This window comes from Cupressus sempervirens, chromosome 8 (assembly GCF_028749045.1).
Source record: "Cupressus sempervirens isolate cs-2001-9-10 chromosome 8, ASM2874904v1, whole genome shotgun sequence".
Taxonomy (NCBI): Eukaryota; Viridiplantae; Streptophyta; class Pinopsida; order Cupressales; family Cupressaceae; genus Cupressus; species Cupressus sempervirens.
The window spans coordinates 431,666,241-431,689,260 of NC_143125.1; the positions used below are offsets into that span (position 1 = coordinate 431,666,241).

The 23,020-nt window shown below is 31.7% G+C and overlaps 1 pseudogene; it reads right to left on the reverse strand.

Annotated features, from left to right (window-relative positions):
• Positions 1-17,649: 17,649 nt before the first annotated feature.
• LOC149543085 (putative prolyl 4-hydroxylase 6) lies at positions 17,650-19,778 on the reverse strand (annotated as a pseudogene).
• Positions 19,779-23,020: the final 3,242 nt, after the last annotated feature.

Below are 23,020 nucleotides of genomic sequence, written 5' to 3' on the forward strand. Positions count from 1 at the left end.
ACAATGCTCCACTGGTTCTCATCGCTACAATTGTGCACCCATTTCTACTTAACACTTTCACTATCTACATTACTTACACTATTTCAACCTTACAAATTCAGGCTTCTTTTGATGTTTTACAGTCCCATTTTCTCATTTCATTTGATAGGTAATTAATGTCATACTGATTTGTTATGAGCAATAATATGAATTTAATGCAATTAAATCATGGATGTGTGTGAAAATCATCCAAAAATGGGATTCAGATCACTTTAAATTTAAATACAAGTCACATCACAGCTTGACAATAAGAAATCATTCAAGAATAAAGGGTATAACACCTAGACACTTGTGTACTTATGACAATTGAATTTCATTAATAAAGGAAATATGAAGATTTGGAAAAAAAAATTTATGAGTAAATAGGAATTTCATTGGGTTTTAGCAACCTTCCCTACCCCCTACGAAATATGGACAAGTATCCACACTTGTTAGCTGCCATAATATAAGGAATGTAGTATTAGATATAAGCAATGAAATCTACGTACTATAAATGAATAATAATTTGAAAATCTTATACCTATGAATTGATCATTACACATACCAAAAGGTGGCAAAAGTTACATTAGTAGTGATAGCATCTGTCAAAAAAGTTGCAGTGTTTATTGAAAGCATTAGAAAATGATGACGTGGAAGGTAAAGAAATGAGATGAGGTGCATAAAGAAGAAATAAGAAAGTGAATGGAGAAGTTTGGAACTTTATGTGGGCTTAAAGTTTTTATTATGAGCATGCACAAAGAAATTATTGTTGAAGAGCAGTAGATGGAAGGTTAACACCTTTAGCTGTAGGAAGAGTTACCTAGTTTGTATTTGAATTTGGCCACTAGAACTGGTGCAAGAAGTCCTCTTTTGTTTAGGGCCGTTTATATAACTTGAGTCTATGACCATTGACTAATAATTTAAAAGGCACTAGATCAATGGTAGTTAATTAAATGGCTCCATTGTCAAAGACATGATTAATTTCATATGGACCTAGCCATTTTGTTTGTAGCTTGCCTAGCATATCTTTAAATCTGGAATCATATAGTAGTGCCCAGTCACCAACTTGAAATTGTTTATTGATAATGTGAGAGTCATGCCATTATTTTCTTTGTTTCTATATAATTTCAATACATTCCAAAGTAGCTTTGTGCATTTCATCCAAAGAGTTAAGATGTAGAAGATATTCTCTTTGTGCTACATGAAGTTCAATGTCTAACTCCAATGCAGTTTTTAAAGTTCTATGTTCAAATTCAAATGGGAGCATTGATACTTTCTCATATAGGAACTCAAATGGTGTGAATCCTATGGTATTCTTCCATGTTGTTTTATAGGCCCAAACAACTTATTGTAATTTTCTAGTCCAATCCTTATAGTGCAAATGAACTATTTTTGTTAGAATGTTCTCTAGCTTGCTATTGGTGACTTTTGCTTGCCCATTAGCTTGAGGGAGATAAGGAGTTTATTTTTGATGCCTAATGTTATATTGTTTCATCAGCTTAGAGATCACATTAGAGGTAAATTGTGCACCTTGGTTAGTGACTAGCACTTTGGGTACACCATAGCAAGTAAAAATTTCTTCATACAAAAATTTTGCAACTTTTTCATCACGAGCATGCTTCATGGCTTTGACTTCAACTTGATCAAGTCCAGTGTAAAACAAGAGATTATCTATCCAAGAGAAATGAAAAATTTTCTATACAAGAAACTTCTTTTCCTTGTAAGAAAAATGTTATAATATTTTATTAGCCATAATGTAGTTAGCAATGTCTACATACCATGGAGTTTGAACAACAATATGAAATAAATGCTCATCTAGAAATGCATCATCTACCAGAGTAGTGTCATTATCATCTTGATGGATTCTTGATAAATAATCAGCTACAACATTGGCTCTTCTAGGCTTATCAATGATAGTTATATGAAATTCTTGCAACAACGGTAACCATCTTGCTAACCTGCCTATTATAATAAGTTTATTTATGAGATATTTAATTGTTGCATGATCACTATGAACAAATATGGGATAGCCAATTATGTAATGCCAAAATTTTTTCAAGGCATAAACAACTACTAACAATTCTTTTTTAGTCATTGTGTAGCTTAGTTTTGTTCCATGAAGGCTCTTGCTAATATAATATATTGCATTTTCAAGATTTTGATATTGTTGTCTTAAAACTACACCTATGGCATAGTCAGAAGCATCTGTATATATATATGAAAAGGTAAATTCCAATCAGGGCCTTGTAAAACTTGAGCTGTAGTGAGAAGTTTCTTAAGCTATAGAAAGGCTTCATTACATTCGGATGCCCAATAGAATTCAGCTTCCTTTGTGAGTAATTTATACAAGGGACTAGCTATTTTTCTAAATCTCTTATGAAATGTCTATAATATCCAACATGACCTAGAAAATATCTTACATCTTTCAATTTTGTAGGTATGGGCAATGTTTGAATTACCTCTATCTTAGCTAGATCCACTTGTATTCCTATAGCTAATACGAAATGACCAAGTACCACACCTTCTTGCATGAGCATGAAACATTTTTCATCATTAAGTGCCAAATTATGTTCTTGACACCTTACCAAAAAATTTTCAAGATTCATCATTTCTTCCTCAAAGGTGACTTCAAATGTTGTGAAATCATCTATATATATATTTTCATACAATCATGTGATATATCAGCAAAGATGCTAATAACAACTTGTTGGAATGTTATAGGAGCATTACGTAGACCAAATAGAAAAATAGAGTATGCAAAAGTATCCCATGAGCATGTAAATGTGGTTTTGTCTTGGTCTTCAAGGGTAATACTAATTTGATTATAACCACTATACCCATCTAGAAAAGAGAAATACTTTTTTCCAGCTAAACTGTTTAGAACTTGGTCTATACATGGTAAAGAAAAGTGATCCTTTTTGGTGGCCTTGTTCAATTCTCTGTAATCTACACAAATTCTCCATTTTCCTCGCTTTTTTGGCAATATGACCAAGGGTGATAGTCATCTACTATCAAATATAGGATAAATAAAACTAGCATAAAGATTTTTTTGCAATTTAGTTTTAACTATTTCTCTAAGGCTTGTATTTATCCTTCTTTGGGGTTGATAGAGTGGTAGACACCCTTCATTGATGTATATCCTATGGGTGCACAATGTAGGAATCAATCCTTGCATATCAATATAGTCCCATGGAAAGGCCCTCTCATGCTTTTGAAGTAACTTTATTAACTATTCCATTTGTGTGGATGTTAATTTGGGGTTAAAATGGAGATTATGACCTATGGACAGTTCAATAGTAGTGGTAGACTCTATCATAGCAGCTTCAAATATTGGAATTTCTTCTAATTCACATAGTAAGAGTGGATGAAGAATGTTAGGTTCTTTGAGTAGAGTACAATTCTCACCACATTCCTCATATGTGATTAATTCCAACACAGAATTTTTAGATACATCTTTTTCTACCACAAAACTATTAGTAAGAATACTCTAAAGTATTGAATCTTCCTCCTACAGCTTTAGAAAGGATTTTTTATGTAACATCATGAGCTATACTACAAAATTTAACTCTTCTTCTTCACCTCCTAAATTTGGCCAAACATATGTGCTCGAATCTGGTAATGGTTGTGTTGGAGGATATAAATCAAATTTCTTGATTGCTTGGCCATTGGATATGGTCATATTCCTTGATCTATAACTTATATTTGCATTAGCTATATCTAACCATGGTTGACATAGGATAACAAGGTAACCAAATAGATTAACTATGGGGGATCAAATCATGAAGTCTGTAGGATACTCTAGAGAGTCTAAGGTTACAACTATATTTTCTATCATCCCATCAGGGGTGATAGTAGAACTATTTGCAAGTTGTAGAATTGTTGGAGTAGCCCTTAATCCTTCTATTTTCAACTTCTTCATATTTTCCTTGGTCATGACATTTATAGTAGCACCAAGATCTATTAAAGCTTTTTTAATAGACTGCCCATTTACACTCACATCCACAACTGGACTACTTGGATCATAATATTTTGGTGTGATCAATTTTTCTAACATAATGTTAGCCAATTTTTCCACAACATAGACTATGGTGGGGTCCTTTTTCTTCCTTTTAGGCTTCTTCAGGTAGGCATCTTTAATGGCTTGGAATAGGGGTATTTAGACATGCATGTTATTCAACTAATCAACAATATTAAAAGGTTGTTCCTATATTTGTTTAGGCTTATTTGTTATAAGATTTTTTGGAAAAGGAGGTTCCACCACTAGTTGAGCTTGGATTGAAATAGCGACATTGGTTGGTTCAACCTCTTTAAGGACTGATGGTTCTAATGTTGCAGGAGTATCTGGTATTTCAGTTATAAGAGGTAGTTTAGGTGCGGGTAAAGTTGTACTAGATCTTAAATGTATATTTGCAACACTCAGAGCATAAGTAGGATATCACTGAGCATCAACACTATACATTGGTTGTTGTGGCTATTGGCTATTTGGATTTGGCTAATTGTCTATTTTTGAGGTCTAGGATTTGTAGGTTGTGGCATTAGAGCAGGTTGTTGAATTGGAGGTGCTAATTATGGAGTATTGGTATTTTGGTTAGGTCACTGTTGAGATCCCCTCCATTGGTTCATAGACTGCCAATTCCCTTGGGGTGGTTGCCATTGGTTCTACTAGTTTTTCTAGTAGTTTTGTTAGTTCTTCCATTGGTTATTCTATTAGTTAGGCCAGGATGGTTGGGAATTCTAAGGTCATTGGGGTTGTTGTAAGTTATTTTTCCTAGCATTATTCCAATTACGTTGATATTGTGGAGGACCTAGGGGATTACAGTTTTGTCATTGATTACCATATGAATTTGAATTTTGTAAAGGGTCCTAAGGCATACCTTGACATTGGGCCCATAGCCGATGTTGAGAAACAAAAAATACTTGCTCATCATCTCCATCCATCTTGAGGTACTCAGTTGGAAGATGTTGGTTCTCCGTGCTTGCAACTAGTTTGCATTGGTAATCCTTCTTTTGCTTCCAGCAATGAGGGCAGTATTCAGCTAGTTGTAACTTAGTTTCTACATACTCCTTCTTTGCAGTCATTGTGTCAAGATGTGTAGCAACATCATTTATGATGTCTTTCTTAAAATTTGACAATAGGTTTGATATCTCAAGGTTTGAAATACCTTGGTTGATTCCTTTGGTGATTGTGAAATGAGGTCCTTGCTTTTCTTCATGGTTGACCTTGAATAGTTTTGATAGATCTTCTTGAGGTCATCCTAGGAAGCTTGATATACATCACCACCAGCCATCAAGTTTAATGCTTCTAGATAATTATCATTCACACCTCTCAGAAAGACTAGCTTTTGTGAATCCTTGGCCAACACATGCTAAGGGTTCTTCTGTAGTATCTACAAGAAATGTGAAACATAGTCTTCTAATGTTTCTTCCTCCTTCTGTGATATCCTAAAGACATCATCTTCTCTTGAACCAAAAACTTTGCAATACTCTTTATATTTATCTAGAAATAGAGTTTTCATTTCATCCCAAGTTTCTATTGCATTGGCTCCTAAGCCCAAGAACCATCACAGAGTTGACTCTTTCAATGTTACTAGAAATAATTTGAGCTTATGGCATCAATGTTGTAGTCAAAACTATGATAGAGTATGTCAAATTCAAACAAGAAAGTATCTGGGTCTTCGGTTGCAAGGCCATAGAACTTTAGAAGAGCAGTTGTAGGTATATTCTTTAGATTATTAGTATTTATGAGGCTTGGGAGATGAAATGAAAAAGTAGGTTGTGCCATTACTAGATGTATTATATTATGAGGTTGCTACTAAAAAGGAACATTGGGTATTAGATTATTAACAACTAGTGGATTTAAAATAGTATAATCAAGGAAACTGGCCAAAATTTTAGCAAACGGTTGAAGAACACTTGTATCTATAGGTTCTACTCTTGAGGATGATTCTATTAAAAAAATAGGGCTTGCATCTTCAAAAGGAAACTCAACTTCTTCTTCTTCAATTTCTTCATTCAAATTAACAGACTTCTATGGAAGAAATTTTCCATATTCATCTCTTCATCTTCCTCTTCAATGCATGCAATTGAATTCTTCACACTAGTGAAGGAAGCTTTAAAACTAGAAATTTCTAAAAAAATTATCTAAGAACTATGACTCAAGAATGCTCCTAGCTTGACACCGTCCCTAGCAATGGCACCAAACATGGTACACCTCACAATAGGTGTATAATAATCATGCTCTAGGCCATGCTTAGGAATAATGTATAAAATCTAAGGATTATTTTTTCCCACTATGAGGTGCATTTAATCTTGTCAACCTAGGGGCCTATAATTGAAATGGTCAGCATAGTATGTGGACTAGGTCTCTTAATGAGTCATTATGCTTATGTTGTAGGAAAGTAAAATGCAAGGAAAATAACCTACACTATTGCTACAGGAAACTAACACACTTAACTCTTTATTGAAATGAATACTTGAAATGTAATGAAATCCTAACATATATTCCAACTCAATTCATCTACTATAACTACTCTCATAGATGTTGCAAGAACATTCACAAAGTATGATGCTACAGGAAGGAATTTACAGCTTCTACTTACAATACTAGAAATGCTTGAAAATAAATCTATACTACTCTAATCTAACCCACCTCCCAAGTAGGCCCCTTCGGTTGGCTTCTACTAATCTACTAACATAGGATAGAAGCCAAAAACTATTTCATTACATTTCAAAAATTCATTACATGGGAACAATATATAGAACTGTAAAAACAACTTGTTGCAAAAGTTAATAGTTTGTTTTCATAAAATTTCTTCTTCTAACCCCTAACACAATTGGTCTGATCCCTATATATAGAAGATCAAAGCTTAAAATAGAAGAGTAAACAAACTAGCTACAAATCCATAGGCAAAAAAGAAGGAAAGATAACAACTCAAGGCAGGAAGAAAAGATAATAGCTCAAGGTGGGAATAATAAAGTCTAAACAATTGCTTGACATAATAATAAATGCAGAGAATGTAGTATGTCTTCATAGCTCCTCCATACTCACAACTGTGTCCTTTGGTACCATTATGATTTTTCTCCACCATGGCTAAACTTCAATGTCCCTTTCTCCTTGAATTCCATTGGCTATCTTCAATGTTCATCTTTGAATTCTCCCAATCATCATCAACTTCATTGCTAATAGGTCAGTTACAATTCAGAGATATTTGCTAATAAGCATTATCAAATTAAATTCAAATATAAGAAAACACATTCTGATGATTATATGAAATACTACATCATATATATAATATTGGAAAAATATTACATACTATCTACCCATAGGTTAATCATTGGTTTAGGTAAACATAAGTTCACAAATGTCCTAATGAAAATAAAATATATTGTTCAACAAAGTGTTTAAAACTATCATAAATAGAGGCAATAATTAGCCTCATCATTGATATTGTTTGCACATTATATTATTAGGCTTCTTCAACTTAGGAAACCCTCTAATTTTTCTCATGTTACTAATACTAACCAAGTTATCAAAATTAACATGACATAACCTATTGTGCCATAAGCACACATCATTCAAATTTTACAACTAGACAAGTAGCATCCTTATATCAAGGTAGAATAGATTAATCCTAGTTTTACCACCCTTTCCAATTAGTTTTCCATTAGTATCATATATCTTAGCAATCTTGTTTTCAAACTCGACCTTACATCCTAAATTATTTAGTTGTGACACACTCAACAATTATAGTTAAGTTCTTCAACATAGTAAGCATTGTCACATTAAATATTCTCTATGAGTTTGATATAACCTTTTCCTTTTATCAAATATGGTGCATCATTACCAAATCTTACACTATTTCCATCATAACAATTTGAGGTAATGAACTTAGTTTTATCTTTAGTCATGTAATGTAAACACCCACTATCAATGATCCATATGTCATTCTTGTTCACACAAGAAACACGTGTAGTTACCTTATCTTCATTAGATTTGTCCTTTATTATAACATACACCACTTCATCATCATGTTCATCAAATTCATCTCATGTTTCCTCTTCAGCATTGTAGCAAGGATTTTTTCCTTTATCTTTGTAATCTTTTCTATCTTCATCTCTTCTACTTTTGTACTTGTCACTACCTCTGTAATTCTTCTTATCTAGACATTTAGCATCAATATGACCAACCTCATTGCAATTTGAAAAAATGATAGGTAGTTTACCTTTAAACTTTCCTTTTACCTTTGTGAAATCTCCTTGCTAGTAGTGCTTCAAGTTGATCTACATCCACCTCATTTTTATCACTATCACTGGACACATATTTTTTCTTTTTCTTCTTCACATTAGGTTCTTTCAATGACAACCTAGGTTTGAAAGTAGATTCAATATTTTTACATTTGTAATTATCAAAGTTAGATAGCTCAAAATTAGTGAGTCTACCTACCAGATCTTCAAGAGTTAGAACATTCCATGGTATACATCTCAATTCTTGTATTGCAAAAACTCTAATAGCATATATAGGTAGTAGTGTTCTCCAAACTTTTCTTAGTACAGTTCATCATCTATTGTATCATTAGATCCTCTTATTGCATTAACAACATTTTTTATCCTTAAGCAATATTGAGCAATATTTTCACCTTCTTGCACTCCCATATCATGAAACTTACACTAGTAAATTTAGCCCTAAATTTCGATGAGAAAAAGTTAAAATTGTGACCAAAGTTGGTCAAATAGATGACTAAACTTATTGTCAATCTTTTCTATTTGTTTTTTCATCACAGTAATTATGCATCAAAATTTTGACTCGAAAAAGGTCGACTTACCGATGTGAGTTTCGTCAATTTCCTTAGTCTACCCTAAACTCTTATTTCCTCATTTGTGTCCATCATTGGTCAAAATTTTGGCGTACATCCCTTGACTTTTTGCTGGTAAAGCCAAATATTTAATGGCAAAAAAGACCAACTATCATCAAAATTGTGACCAAGATCCCTTTCAACTATCATTGAAATTATGACCAAGATCCCTTAATTTTCTATGGTGGTAGCATACATGTGACGGCAAAGGGAAAACATGTTGGTCAAAATTGAGACCAATGCTTGGTAGAAATTTAGACGAGCTGTGCCAGTTATTGGAAAAGCTTTTCTCCCATAGGAGCCTTCTAAAATAGACAAAATTGGATTCTAAAGCCTAATTGCTCGATGTGAGACTTTGGGCATCATGCACATTTCTACCTTCACACCATTGTTTCATTCAAACCACATGATTTATTTCATACAAAACAATGGGAAGGTGCAAGAAATGTGCATGATATCTTGAGTCTCCGCCAAGTAATTGTTCTTTAGAATCAAATTTTGTGTAGTTTAAAAGACTCCTATGAGAGCAAAGCCTTTGTAATAATTGGCATAGCCCATCTAAATTTTGGTTCTTGAGACACTGTTGCTTGTGAAGACTGCAGGGAAAAATAAAATTAGGAAAGAATTATTTATCAAGAATGAAAGCCAATAACACTAAATAATCTCTATTTTTCAAACAAATGAACATGAGAAAAAAACTTAAAGTCCCAATCACATCATCATAAGATCACATATATAACTATAACCCCTTATTTGGCTACTTGTTGATCAATTCCTTGGCAAGAGCATCTAGGACATAATATTAAAATGCAATCAATCACTAAGCCTATTTCTAGTAATTGAAATATACTATAGAAACAAAAATTGCCTTAAAATTAACACCTCACTAGTTTTAGTTCATTTCCATCCATAATGGCTTCACAAAAGTCAAAAGCTTACCATTTGTCAAGAACACAAAAGGCACTCATAGTTCAGCTGCATAAATAAAAGTAAAGTTATTTGAATGTTCAAAAAATGTGAAACTTCCACTTAATAACTAGAAAAGTCATAATTCCTCAGTATACATCATCTTTGATGGAATGTTCATAAGTGAATGATTTTCTCTAAAATCTCAAACTTATGCACAAAGAAGCACCATGCTCATATATATATATATATAGGTTATAAGACTAATATATCGAAAGAAAAACTGTGAGGGCAAGAGACTATCATCAATATCAATTGTGGAGTTGTAGATAGGTAAGTGATAAACATAAAAAGGTAGTACAACACACCATTTTCCATGTTCTAATATGATTAATTACCTTGGAGCTGGTTCTGAACCTTGATTGCTTAATGTTTTATTTGATCCAACTATACCATTATCTGGAGGAGGTTCCACACCCCACTTTCCCACTGATTCTAAACACTCAATGACATAAAATCCTCCATCAATCATTCCAAGAGTGAACTAATTTGAGTTAGATAGACGTGATGCAATTACTAGAGGATAGACACTACATGAATAATCAAAGGATACATTTTGAGTTAAATCATAAAATACGAGAAGGCTATCACATGAATATACCACACTTGAAATGGGATCAGATAGAGAATCATGAGGTGTCCACTACAGTACAAACAAATGTGATATTAGTTTACACTCATATAGAGAAGGTAGCTTATATCATTATCACTTACTAAATTTGAATTCTAAATTGCTGACAAAGACTTACATAATGCAAATGGACAAACCTAGAAGCATCATAAATAGCAAGTTGGCTCTCATGAACAACCAGCAAGTGAGCTTGATCATTATGGAACTATACTCTTGTATCCCTAACCAGTGGTGATGATCTTCCTATCTACACTTGTAAAATTTTTGACTTTCCCTTCTCCCATCTATCAATGCTCTAGAAATGGAGCTACTAGAACATTGGCCAAACATTTAGTAATTTGAATATATAAACATGTGAATGTACAAAATGAGATGGAAATGGATATACAAAATGAAGACAAACCTGGGCATTGGCCCTAGAAGATACCAATACATTGAAAGTGTGTGAAAATGCCAAGCCTATAATTTTGTTTTGGTGGTCTTTAAGATTCATTTTTACTTGGTTAGTTTAAACAAGTTTTGAAAAGACACAAGTTAGAATGTCATCATATTGAACAACCCCAAATACTCTTCCTATAAAATAAATACCAAAACAAAATGAATAGAATGAGGACAATTCAATTTGACTGTGTATAACATTTTTGCATTGACTTTGCAATTCATATTTTAGAATCTATAATCTAGACAGTGAATTAGTGAAAAAGAGAACTACCATGATGTATCGTTTAGTATAGTGAGCTTGAAAAGAAACAAAAAGTCATGCTAGATCATAAATATAATTTTAGAGATACCTACAATCAAGTCTACAAGCTTTCCAATTTAAGATTCAAATTAAGACTTTTTCATATGAGTGTGGTTAGGTTTATAATTGATCAGACAAGATAATGAGATAGAAAAGAGAAAAGTTATGACGATAGATAAAGCTATGATTTCTAATTTTGAGTTTACAAAAATACACAATCAACTCAAAAAATGAAAATTCAGAGAAAATAAAGATTCTCTTTATAAGTAGTTTACTTAGTGTACACTATTTTTCTCAGAATTTAATGAATTTCAAATATTTTGATATGACTTCATAAATCTCTTTTGCATCAATATTTATGAGTTATTAACAAGACATTATGGCAATGGAACATACTCCATTATCTATCATGATCAAGATAGGAAGTTAGAGAACACGAAAGTTGTGATGGTAGATCATAAAACATGATCTAAAATATTGATAGGAAAAAATAATAAAAATAACTAAATCTGAAAACAAATTTGGCAATCTTACTTTCTTGGTGTATAATAAAGATTTTCAAAGAGTTCAAACACCCATTAATATAATGAACTAAAAAAAAAAAAATCCTGACAATGGATTGTAAGAACATGGATCATACTGTATAATGCATTATTGAAACAATGATCTAGAAAAGACAAGGTGATAATGGATCATAGAAAATGTTGACACAGATAAAAAGTATGCAAACAATTTCAAGAGCATTCAAATTTGAAATAAATTTGATATTCATACTCTATAGATCTACATTAAAGACCTTAAATATTTGAATTATTATCTATATTGAAGATACTGAGCTAGATAAGAAAAGTTTGATAAATAGATCACAAAATTTTGATAGCATACTATGTGATGCATCAAAATAATAAATCACAAAGGAAGAAAACTATATTGATAGATTGAAAGAACGAAATCTAGAAACCTCCCAAAAATAAATCAATACTGTACAACTTCATTCATCCAAAATTTGAATCAAATCACTATTCTGTAGAGGTGCAAATTGATTGGTTCTGAAATAGAGAAACTATTCTACTAGCTTTGCCAAACTAGTTTTTTCAACTTATTTTCAAGTTCTTCCAAACAACTCTCCAAAAAAATTAGGGTTTTAGATACCCTTTAAAAATTTATACAACATATATCAAATTTAACAACACTTATTTTGAACCAATATCTCAGACCAAACCCTACTACCCCTTTCAAAAGTTCCAATTAGGCTACTTTTACAAAGAAAGTGTCCTTTCATCTTGCAACCAATTTCTTAAATTTTTCACAATGTCTCAATTTATTACCAAACCACATATTCTTGCATTGGTTTACTTAGCCATACTCATTTTATGCATTAACTCCCAAACCCTCACTGTTAAGCCTCAAACTAGGGCATCATCAAACTAAGCCTCCACTTACCTTCAAACCCACCTAAAGGACCCCTCACCATGTCCTTGACATAAAAAAAATCTATCATAAAACAATACCTCAATGTGGAAAACTTGACCAATCCAATAGTTTCTCACACATTTCATTTACCTTTCTTGAAGATTTCAAGGGAAAATATATTCATAATAATACTAGAGATGACCACAAAGTTCTAAAAGGTGGCTGGCTACCTCAGTGTTTATAAATCCCAATCATATATGCATATGTTTAATTCACTCATCCATTCGATATAAATTAAACACTATACATTCCACATGGACATGATGGTTCACCATGCTCAATTTTAGATTTGATGTCCTATCTACAACTTAAATGGGTAGATTAGAGGATGTTACTCTAATATTTCTTCATAATTTAAAATTTGAATGCTCAGTTATGAAAGGGGTCATTGTCTCTTATAACTAATTTTTTAGCACCTACTTTCAATCATTCAACTCATAGCACCTCTTTATTGCCTGATTGTCTTTAGATTCTCTCCCTTTTGACCATGTTACTAGGTCTTCTATTCTCTTTCTTAGTAGAATGTTTTCAACACCTATTTCCTTCTACTAGTTATGGTTTTGTATAGAAAAATCACTTCAATCTATATTATACATTAATCTGAGTCTCTAAGGCCCAACTCTAAAATGTCACTCAAACATTCTTGTTAAATAGCAAGAGCAATGGGAGTTGAGATCACCATCTACTGAAACAAGGAAATTACTTGAATCCCCTATCTAGAACAATCTTTTGATGACTTCAAACCAATTTATTTGAAGCCTTGTTAGTAAAAATTTCAAAATACAACTTGTAGAATACCATTCATTTGTAACTTATAAGAAACAACAATTTCAATAGTTGGAAAAGATACACATTCCAATTGATTAAGGTAATGCCTCTAAAACCAATTAGAATTTTGTTGTGCTATATACAACACACTTGCAACATGTTGTGAGTCATTCCAACAATGCTATCACTAATTCACATCGCATGAATAATTTTAATGGCCAATTAAGCTACTCAATGATCATTCACAAAGGACATGGTCATTTCCATTCTAGGCACATACATTATGAAATTATAAGTGATTCTTGAAAGTGCCCTATTTGAAATGACAATTTAGAATTCAAGTTAGAAAGAATTTGGCTGAATTTTTATTCTCTAGTGTTACATCACCTTATTCTAATCATTTACATTGCCTTCCAACTACTACTCCTAGAATTTATCATAGAATTCACTACACTTCGTCCACCAATAGAAGTGTTCCTATATTGAAACATTCAAAAAAAAACTAAAGTTAGGTTGAAAATTAATCCAAGATATCAACACAAAGTCATAGAGCATCTTTCACTTCAATCAATATTTCACCAACTCAATGCAATTTACATAAAAAACAAACATAATAGAAAACATAATCATTTCTTTAATCAAAGTGACCTAAGGTTTGTTGAGAAAAATGTGTCTTAACCTTGCAACTTTTCTAGATAATTCTAAAAATTTATCGTCACATATTGGTCAATAATTGAGATTTAAGGATAGCTCTTTGAAGAACTATAAAACAATGGTGATTTATTGCACAGAATCCTGGGTTAAAGCTAGTAATAGGATCTATGGACTATCTTCAATATAATTTTGAAAAAGTACATTTTTACCTGACAAAAGAAATTTTTTATTCCAAGGCACTATTGAGATCTCTCCTTCTATAGTGAGGGGTCTACAACAACTTGTGGTCTAAATTTTGGCTTAAGGTAATTTTTGAGTAGCTCTAGATACATTTCATAAGGGGCTATCATTCAAAATCCCCATTTATCCTTCACTTATCTGCAAAGTTAAGATCCGTGTCTAGAATAAGCAATCCATCTTCATAGTGGGAATTGCATGGAGTACATGAAGCATCTAGTGCTGAAAATACATCTAACATTTCTCCATTCAAGCACTCTTACAACTAATGATAGATGATATCAAAATAGGAAAAGTTGAGAAAATTATTTCATTGATCTAACTTGTTGGACTCCAAGACAAGAGAGAACTAAAAGTAATTGTAACAAGCCAACCACCAAACCAAGCAACAAAAGACACCAAGTTGGTAGTGTTGTCCTTCATATTTATAGGAAATATCTGCATCAAACCAAACATAGATAAATCTATAGATTATGAAATTCATATAAATTTATTATCAATATAAATAAATCATTGATTATTGATATAATTGATTTTACTATTTGGAAGGTTGGGTTCAATTTTGACTAATGTGACCTAAAGACTAAATTTTTCTTACCATAATCTCATTTTTGTATTGTCTTTTAAATCTATATCAGTCGTGTAAAACTTTTGGAGAACACTTGCAAGCTCCAAAACTAATTGGTTTACTAAATTGCTTTATCTATTTCGTAGTTAAGCATTTTTTAAAAATTAATGTGGCCTAGGGATTAAGTTATAACCCATGTTTCAAAGCTTAGCTATTGATAGAGAGATTCTATAGTGGCAGGTTACATGCATCTGTAGCTAGGGGTAGGCATTCCTAATGATCCAAGGATTACACCAGGGTGTTCAGAATGATTGAAGTGGGATATAAACATTAAATGCCTTAGAGAATGAAGAGTATGAATGAAAGAATGATTTAGAAGAAAAGTTCTCTAGATATTTTCAAGGTGGGTGAGGATGAGGGTGTATAGAGGAACTAATCTGTAAGACATTGGGTCTTCTCATTAAAGAAAAGTCTCTTTATAATGATCATGAGGTCCATTTTTCTCAAGAATAATGTCCAGCCTCTAGTAATCAAAAGAGTTGGGTACTAAATAGAGAAGAAATGATAAGGTATGAAGTCTTGATTCATTAGTGTTTACTAATAGATTGACTTCTTCTCTGCATTTTCTTCTTAACCTAGTCAATTAACTTTTCTAATGATAACTAACCTCAGACATTATAACCCATGGAATTTTGCCAACTCCTAATGAAAATGTTTGAATACAGGCATGTACAACATAAATACAAGAAGATGTTATAAACAATAATTTTTATCAGAAATGGATATTGAATTATTGAGATCTGAATAAAATATTGCCTGGTTAATGATGCAATACTCACCAATAGACCAATTAGAGCTAGCCTACTCCCAATCAACTATAAAACAAATTGTGTAGAGTGTTATTGTAGAACAAGGTAGACTGGAATATTTCAAAATAAACATAATAATTTTGATGTTCTATCTAATTGTCATTTTTTGTAATTTATGTAACTGGTAATTATGTTGAAAAATTGGCTGCCAACTTGTTGACTAAAGTAACATTAGAACTCAATTATCAAATAGAAAATATATGCTTGTCAACAATAGTTCCATTAATGCATCCAACTATCAACTTAAGATTGCATCCATACATAAAACCACTATTGCAAAATCAAGTATTGCAATATCAAATTAGAGGAAAAATCTCAAAAGTTCACCAAAAGCTAGATAACTCCCTAATCAAGAATACGAGGGTTAGGGCACCTATATGGATCATGGTTCTATCTCCCTTTTAAAAACAATTGGTTCAAGTATTTTGAGGCATGCTCAAATATGTGTATCCAAGTGGAGTCGATGCCTAGTTCTTACACACACCTACATCACTGGATAATAAAATACAACACACACACACACACACAAATATATATATATATATATATATATATATATATATATATATATATATATATATATATATATATATATATATATATATATATATATATATATATATATATATAGAAATGTAAGGAAGGAGGAGTGCGATATCATGTATATCTCCTAAAAAGATGACCATGACTATCTCCCCTCATCCAAAAGTAACACCATATAAAATAAGCATAATCTTTTAGTTGGGTTGGCTTAACACCAAATCATACTTATTCATAAGTAATGTGTTCAAGTGTGATATTGAATTAGAACTCTAAGAAACATATAAAGCATGATCCAAGGTATTAAAAACATGATATTGAATAAATATGAATCAAGGTACACTTTTAACAATACATTTAAACAACATACTATGATCAATGTACGATGCAAAATAAGTTCTAAGCATCATAAGAAATCCCAACTAGTACATTAAGGATAGAGATAGTTTTAATTATTAATAATTTAGTTGATGCATTAATTAAATCAATACCCTATAGAACCTTTTAGGAAATTTTCAAGTAGATAGATGTCATATAGATTGAAATTCTTAAAGCTAAACATATAATTAAATGCACCTTTACAATTCCTTCATTGATTCAGTCTCACGTGTTATTTGTTAAGATAAATATTATATTCCAAAATGTCCCAAATTACTTGTACTAATAAAGGGGTATTATAGGTCATTCTACATTTCCTCACATTCTAGTTGACATTGGCATCTCCAATCCTCTCCTTTGGGAGAAAGTTCTCATGGTAGGGGATAGGTCATGGGCTCAACTACTAGATTATGAAGACCTCTCCTTTTGGAGTCATCAATGCTTCTCCATAGGATATTTGGTTATAAATGATCTTTTTACATGTCAAAGAGGCATTGTCACTTTTTGGAGGGACACAAATGATAACTATTTGACTATTTGTGCATCTAACTCTTCTTCTAATGACTCTCCATAGGGTAATGATGACTCCTCCCAATGTTATGGTTCTATTGAACAAGCCTTTTGTAGCCTAATGGATCTAACCCCACCTCTTTTTGTTGATGTGGTCCACTCTAGCCACATACAACCTTCTCTAAATGTTGTTGCTCTTGATTCACATCAAGGCTTGACTATTGAGATAACATTTTCAATATCTAGAAATTATTGTTGTTGATTCTCTCTTGAAGTGGGCTCTTCCACATTCCTCTTGTAGTTGGGACCCTACTGAACTTAAGGCTTGAAATTATCCAAAGGTGGAAAAAATTAGTATGTAGACTCTCACTCACCTCCCCAAATGGTGCATGAGTTGTCTACCTATTATTGATGTGGACTAGAAGTTCTGTACTAGTTTGTTTCTAACGATCTTTCTTGATTTTGTTGTACATGTTGGAATATTTAGAAAATGAAAGATGTTGAGGCAAGGGGTAAATTTGTATCCAATTAGAATGTGGAGAGCCAATCATATAGGTGGGGTTGTTCATGCATTCCCCAACAACAACCCACTTAGCACAATCATCATTTTCATCAATGCATTCATTTGAAGTGCCCATTTTAATTAAGTCATATGCCTTCACATGTATCCATTTTGTAGAAAAGCACTTCTCTCCTTATATAACATGAAAATTTCCATGCAAACTATTTTCATCAACTGTCCCATTTGGTAGAAACTGAAGAACAGAATAGCATCACCTTTTCTTGGCTTCACTATATTAAAAAAAAAAACATGAATTTCATTTTTCACTTGTACTACAATCATCTCATAGATCATTTTAGTTTTGATTATGAATTAGAAAATAAATTATATTGATAAAAATAAAGAATATAAGCTTCACTTCATCTTTCACCCTTAAGATTATTAAATGTAAACATGAATTCTTAGTTAGTGCTGATTTGGAGAACAAAAAAAATTGCAAAGTATTTATACCTGAATATCCACCTTTGGCACATTCTGACCAAGAACTATCTTTTAATTGGCCATAACTTTATTGACTACCCAAGAAAGATAATTGAATAATATTTGTAAGAGCTCACTTACATTTATGATATGGATTAACCACATAAAGTGGGTGTTTGATGCAAAGAAACTAATATCTGAATAGGGATACACAGTCTCACCCCCCTTGATCACATCTGATAAATACATGAGTACTATGGCAATTCTATGACCACCCAGCTCTTTGTTAAACTTATCACAGAAAAATTCAACATGAGGTTCATATTTTTGGCCATTTTCATAATGTAAAATTTGTATTGCCTTTCCATTCTCTAAAAACACCCATAAAAGAAATATTAATGAAAGTAACTTACAAACAAGATCTTTTATAGTATTGGAAAAATTAGGGCTTACAGTTTAATGAGGTCATTTCTTGATTGAAATCTTGGTTAAATAAAGTGGGAAGGGCCTGGCCTGAACTAGTAAAATTACATTCAATGAAACTAGTTAATGAATTTATTTTTTCATAAGAAGTTGTACAAGAATTTACAATGTTATAAAAAATGGAACAACATTTTGTAATCATCATCAAAATGATACAAGTTCTTTAAAAAAGTCTTTACTAATACATCATGAATTAGACTTAGGTTACTACCATTTTCAACATGTTATTACCTTTTGGGAGAAAGGTCCAAGCTGCTATTCTATCTTCAATCCTTGCAACAATGTCATCCTAATAAAAATTTACATGCAATGCCAATAACCAACCTTTGTAGAGGAGTAAATGTAAGCTAGGAAAGATCTACTTATTACATGATCTTAATCAATATAATCTATAATATGGATGTTTGGTAAAGCCCAATTGCCTACTTAAAATTTCATCCAACTAATTTATAATGAATAGTCTCATATTTTTCTACATTTTAAAATAAGGATTTGATTGATGGATGAGCCCAACATACTTGAGATTTATTTAAGAACATTCTTGAGCTTGTTCGAATCTCACTCATAATACTCTTCCCTGATTCATATCTACCACCATTGATTTCTCTAACTTGTCTCTTACCTAAAGTTAACATTCTTAACTGTAAGGAAATATTTAATACATAGACAATACTATATTTACAAAGGTTTCTTATAGTAGAACTTAGTATAATTTACTTGCCAATTCAATTAGATGGGCACATTCTTCATCCTTGAGGAAATTCGTGCACAAAAAAGTCCTTTCTCAACCACAAAGAAATTATAACACCCAAATATCATGTAAACAACAAATTAATATTTAACCTAATTAAAAGATACATTTTCTAACAAATATGATGCACATTTAGAACCATTTTATGTATTCAATTTAGTCTCAAACTTGGGTCTCCAAGATAGGTGAGTTACATGAGTTGGATTGAAGGTATTAGATTCATCAATGGGATATTTGAATGTATCACTTTGAGCTCTTACTGGCATTTTCTTCCTAACAAAGAATATCAAACTCAGGAAATTATAAATAAGATTGTATACATTTGAAGCTAAATTGCTCATGTGTAGTAGATACATCGTAAATCCAATTGTCAAATGAAGAATAGAATTCAAGAAAAGCCTAAAAAGTGGACACCGATCTAAACTCTAACAAATTAAAAAACTAATATAAATAATTGAGTATATTGCTTACAATGATAGCAGGAGCATAGTTTCTATGAAACAGATCAAGTATTTTGGTCTTGGGTAGATTTTCCAATTCTTATATATATTCCTGTATAATATATTCAATAGATTGATAACCTAATATCATCAGCAATCAACTATTTTTTTTTACATCATCATTGGAACTGATTAGCTCCAAAGTTTTACTCAAATTTTAGCTTAAATTTAAATTGGAAGTTGACCTAGTTGATACCAGTGAATGAAAAATATATATATTTCTACAATAGACAAAGATATGCACTAGGATTTTTGTTGCTTCATATGACACATCACATTGGTTTCTCGTAAGAGGTTGTAATGCTTCTTTAAAATCTTTATCATGAGTAGCCTTTTCCTAGAATGCATTGACAACAAATGTATTAGAAAGAGCACTACATTTCAAACATGTAGGGTTTTTAAAATTAGATATTGTAAAGTTCTTAGATGGTCATTTTAAAACATCTCACATTAATATGAAAATTGAGTCTGGAAAATAAGTCAATTTTGACTATTTAATACTTTTAGTTTAGAAAACAAGTCATACATTATGTTCTTATAGTAAAAGAATACTTTGACTTAAGAAAAAATTTACAAAACATTAAAACATGACATCATGCTTTAAAAACTAAAAAGGTACCTGTAACAAAGAACTTCATTTGGACTTGCTAATTGGTTGTCACTATTAACTATAAGCTTATCTTTAAAGTTTGAGCTTCACTTGGTTTTGAGAATAGTTTAATATTCTCTACTAAACAAGGCCAACCACATGAAAGTGGAAGCTCATTGGGCTAGTTTAATAGTTTAATATTCTCTACTAACACATAAAATTCATTAACACACAACATTCATGAATAATTCATTAACACAAAATTCATTAACACACAACATTCAAGAATAAGTCATTAATGAATAATTCATTAACACAATATTCATTAACACCCAACTTTCATGAATAAGTCATTAACACATAAAATTCATTAACACACAACAATCATTTCTTTTTGGATTTCTTATTATTATTTTTTTCATGAAATTTCGAAGAGGAATATCAATGTCCTCATCATCCCCCTCCTCTATTGGTTCTAATGCAAGTCTCCTCCTCATCTATTCAGGATAATCACAAGGCCCCTACACCAAAGGGGGGTTTGTTGCAATAACAAGTACTTCATGAGTTAAATTTAAACCATTTTATATTAGTGAATTATGAGATTTTATTTAAGTAAAAGAACTATAAATCAAAAAATTAATTTAAAAGAACAAAACATAGGTTTTCTTTACCTGAATGTGAAACATGAGCTACTTGCTGATTAGTCTAAACATCCTTTGGCACTCATTCAACACAACATGATTCTATATCCTCTAAAGTATACAAAAAAAGGTTGTAAGACCTGCACAAGTATCCTAGTTTAGATTTCATAAAATGAATGTCATTAGGAGTTAATTAGAGTATGATGAACATTTTTGTTACTAGAAATTATTTATGAGAATCTATTAGAGCCTAAGCGGACTCTAGTAATGATAAGTGTAATAACCATTAAATAACTTTAGAAGGAATAACTAAGATAACCTGAAAATGAAACTCTCTAGGTTCAATCTAAGGACTTGATCAAAGATTTACAAAACAACTCCCTAGCCAAATTAGGGAGGATGAATTAACATTTTCTCTTCTAGGGGATAACAATGAATGTAGGTTAAAGAGGTAATAAGACATATGATTACATTTGAAACTTTTTTTTAAGCACGATGACACAATTTTGAAAACATGCTAATGGATTGAGGAATTAACCCTAGAAACTTACTCACAAACCCCTCGTAATGTGATAAAGGGATATTGCTAGGAATGTTAGTATGTTTAACTTGATTGAAAAATACTAGTTAATAATTCTACATATTAGTGATTTTCACTTAAAACATGTGTACTGCAACCCATTTCATATGTTTTGATTGTTTAACAATTATAAGAATGGTGATAGTACTTAGAATAGTAATTCATTATGTTGATACCCATATGTTGATATTGCAATGTTTTGAATATGAATCAAATGAAAGTTATTTATATGTGTATTTAGATGAAAGTTAAATGGATATGATAGTGCAATGCTTCTTTTTATTGTAGTTAGAATGGAAGTGATTAGATGAAGTTAAATGTATATGTTAATGTGTATTATGTGACATTGGATTTATTCTGCATTTATCTGTATGTCTTTGTATATTATTTTATTGGGCTACTAATGTTTAAGTTGAGTGTGTAGGAAAGTTAAACCATGGAGATAAATGGGGGAAACAAGGTTCAATCTTATGTGAACACAGTGAAGCCAAGGTGAATCTTTGGAAGATTCAAAACCTCATTGTATTGTGTTTTTTTTGTAATGTGATTGCACATGAGTGTTATAATTGGGAAGTATGAATAATTAAAGATAGGTAATCATGATGTGTAAAGTGTTTTAATGTGTATGTGTGTGTGTGTGTGATTTGATACTTGTAATATTTATGTGTAAATGACATAGGATTCTTTGGCATGAAGTCACTTAACCTAAGCCTAATCCTCATTATGAAATCAATTAACCCACCTTGGAGAGTGTTGGGAAGAGTCACCTTCATGATGGAAATTCAAGTTATAAGTTGATAGGAACCTTAGAGAGCCTAAAGTGATTCCCAAGTGTTAATTTTGTGAAAATAAGTTACCCACATGGTATTAGTTTGGGTTGGGGATTTAAATATACTTATAAGTGGGTCTAGGGGACCTAGGAGACCCTGAAAAATAGTCATTTCCAAGCCAATTCGAAAATCATATTGTAACATGACTTCTTACCTCATTACACCACTTGGTTAAGTTCTTATTGGTGGAAGATACAAGAAAGTAAGAGGGGTAGGTGAGGAAGAAAAGTGAAGGTCTTTATAGGGAGCTTGTGCTAACCTTGGTAGTTGCTTGCCCACTCTCTAATTGTAGAGACACATATGGTTATAGAGAAGAAGTTTAGAAGCCAAGGAAAATAGAAAGAGATCTGGATCACCATTTCAAAGCCATAGTTTGATGGAGGTAAGTGCTTCATGCCATGGTTCTTCATTTCATGAAGTTGAAGTTAGATATTGTAAGAATGCTTCTTGTGGGATCT